This window comes from Symphalangus syndactylus, chromosome 5 (assembly GCF_028878055.3).
Source record: "Symphalangus syndactylus isolate Jambi chromosome 5, NHGRI_mSymSyn1-v2.1_pri, whole genome shotgun sequence".
NCBI lineage: Eukaryota > Metazoa > Chordata > Mammalia > Primates > Hylobatidae > Symphalangus > Symphalangus syndactylus.
The window spans coordinates 129,329,311-129,332,770 of record NC_072427.2 but is presented as its reverse complement, the minus strand read 5'-3'; positions in this window follow the sequence as shown (position 1 = coordinate 129,332,770).

Below are 3,460 nucleotides of genomic sequence, written 5' to 3'. Positions count from 1 at the left end.
TCCCTGAGTTCTGTGAGCTTTACTAGCAAATTAAACTCAAGGAGGGGTCATGGGAACCCTGATTTATAGGGTTGGTCAGAAGCACAGGTAAAACCACCTGGGGTTTGAACTTGGCATTGGAAGTGGGCAGCAGTCTTGTGGGACTGGGCCCTCAATCTGTGGGATCAAATGCCATCTCTAGGGGATAGCATGGGAAATTGGAGGACGCCCAGCTGGTATCTGCTGCAAAATTAATTGCTTGCTTGGTGGTGGGGAAAAAACTCCACACATTTGGTCAGAGAAGTTTTCTGTCTTTATTGTGGTGTGAGAGCAGAGGAAAAAAGTTTGTTTTTTCCACTCAGACTTTGTTTTAAGGAACAGGGGAGAGGGAAGTTCTGTGGTTTTTGAAGTTCTTAGATACGTGTGTGTAGCTTTGTGTGGCATTATATATAGCATTATATTATTTTCTACCCTTATCTACTCATACAGAAATTACATAGTAAAAACATCAAAGTTTATTCATAAAATGTGGATCTATTGCACTCACTAAAAATGTTGTAGAACAGATTTTAATGACTGAAAGTGTTCATGATAATATATTCAGTGAAAATATGGTTATAAAGTTTTATAGCCCTATTTTTGTTTAGTGTTTATAAAAAAGCTATTGAAGTGTATGATTTTAATTTATTAACCTTATCATGAAATTCTTTTCATACTATAAAAGTCATGCTAGTCTTAAGTGAGGGTAGGGATGGCATAAGTTTTTTTTTGTTTGAGGTTCTAGAATTTATGTGGATTGGCTGATAGAGCATTTATGAAACACGACAGCTAACGTCAGATTTAATGGTGAAATATTGAATTAAAAAAAAAAAAACGTGGGCCAGGCATCATGGCTCACACCTGTAATCCTAGCACTTTGGGAGGCTAAGGCAAGAGGATCCTGGAGTTCGAGACCAGTCTGGGCAACACAGGGAAACCCCATCTGCAAAAAAAAATGTTTTTTTAGATTAGACATGGTGGCCCATGCCTGTAGTCCCAGCTATTCAGGAGACTGAAGTGGAAGGATCACTTGAGCCTGGGAGTTCGAGGCTGCAGTGATCTGAGATCGCACCACTGCACTCCAGTCTGGGCAACAGAGTGAGTCCGTCTCAACAAAACAAAACAGACTGGAGAACATAGGGAGACCCCATTGCTACAAAAAAAAAACATCCTAGCCAGGCGTGGTGGCACATGCCAGTGTTCCCAGCTACTCAGCAAGCTGAGGTAGGAGGATGGCTTGGGCCCAGGAAGTCAAGGCTGTAGTGAGCCATGATCAGACCACTGCACTCCAGTCTGGGTGACAGAGTGAGACCCTGTTTCCAAAAAAAAAGTGTATATACACACACATTCACATACATAGAGAATGAAAAGCACATGGGCAAAATATAAATAGTTGGTGAATCCAGGTATACAGGAGTTCCTTGTACTCTTGGAACTTTTTCTGTAAGTTTGAAATTATATCAAGATTAAAAGTTAAAACTCTGTATACAGCGTTTGTAGTTTGGAATAGACCCTCTGAAACCTTATTTCCTGGATTCCTTCAGTGATCTAGCATTTTGGAAAATACGCCTGCCCCCTATTGTTAATACCAGGTAACCCTGTACATGCATACCATTTGCATCTTCAAAGCCCCATCCCAGACTTACCTGGTCACCATAGCTGCTATTTCCGCGCTCTCTGTTGCTAAGACCATATATAGCTTGTGTCTTATCTGTACATCAAATGAACCCAGAGGTGAAGTGTTATGGGGCTGACCTGGAATGCAGCTTCATTTTGCCTACACTAGTTCCACATCAAGACCACTAAGTTCATTAGAATTTGGCCCAGTCTCTGTAAATGTTGCTTCTGCATTTATTTATGCATTTATTTATTTATTTATTTATTTTTATTTATTTTTTTTTTTGAGACGGAGTCTCGCTTTTTCACCCAGGCTAGAGTGCAGTGGCTCAATCTCGGCTCACTGCAAGCTCTGCCTCCCGGGTTCACGCCATTCTTCTGCCTCAGCCTCTCCGAGTAGCTGGGACTACAGGCGCCCGCCACCACGCCCGGCTAATTTTTTGTATTTTTAGTAGAGACGGGGTTTCACCGTGGTCTCGATCTCCTGACCTCGTGATCCGCCCGCCTCGGCCTCCCAAAGTGCTGGGATTACAAGCGTGAGCCACCGCGCCCGGCCTGCTTCTGCATTTATGTTAAACACTCTCAAATGCCAGCTTTGGGCATCCAGAGATATGTGAGGCCTAAGAAATATTCAGGTGCTCGGTGAATCACAGCATGAGTTATTGGAATATAGACCTCACTGTGTAGAATGATGTGTCTTTGGTTTCTGTACTATATTTAAGAAAGATGTCAATGAAATATTTGTATATTAAATTATACTTACATAATTTGAGGAGCTCACTAATTATGGAAGTCTTTAAAATTACTTCCCTGATTTATCTATTGGGATATACAAGTTGAACTGAGTCATCTGGGAATCAATTTTTTTTTTTAATGTTCTTACTTTTATTTTGACCACAGTGAAGTTCTGCTCTCCAGAGCCTTTTTGAGCTGTGAGGTACATTGGACTTCTATTTCTAGTCTTTAACCTGACTTCTAGTTGTTCCAAAGTTTTGTTTCTAAAAGAGTACCATGTTGGGTGTGATAGGAAAGAAATAATTTTAGCTCTTAAAAAATACACACACACACACCTGGTACTTTAAGCACCATGGTTTCAGAGAATTCTACATAACATTTTATATGTCAAAATTTTGAGACATGCATGTCATTACATAGCTATTTGAGTGTATAGGAGTAAAGTCTTCGTTTTGGATTTTGAATTGAATAATAGGGAAAGAACTGATCTATCTTTACAGTCTTACCTCATCTTCCCTTTCTTACCTGGTCACCGTAAAAGTAGTGCTATACAGGCCGGGCGTGGTGGCTCACGCCTGTAATCCCAGCACTTTGGGAGGCCGAGGCAGGCGGATCACGAGGTCAGGAGATCGAGACCATCCTGGCCAACACGGTGAAACCCCGTCTCTACTAAAAATACAAAAAAGTAGCCAGGCGTGGTGGCAGGTGCCTGTAGTCCCAGCTACTCGGGAGGCTGAGGCGGGAGAATGGTGTGAACCCGGGAGGCGGAGCTTGCAGTGAGCTGAGATCGTGCCACTGCACTCCAGCCTGGGCGACAGAGCGAGACTCCATCTCAAAAAAAAAAAAAAAGTAGTGTAAAATAGTGCTATACGACATTGACAAGACTCAGAGTCTACACTCAGATTACAATAAATGAGAAATGGCAAAAACATGTTACATTCTATGCATTGGCCATAGAGAACAAACTTAATAAAAGGAAAAATGATAGTATGGGGAAAAAGAAAAGTAATGGCCCTAAGGAAACAACTGATGTGAACAGGATTATCCAGCTTCTGCTAATACACATTTTTTGCTTCCTTTGCTGCACATG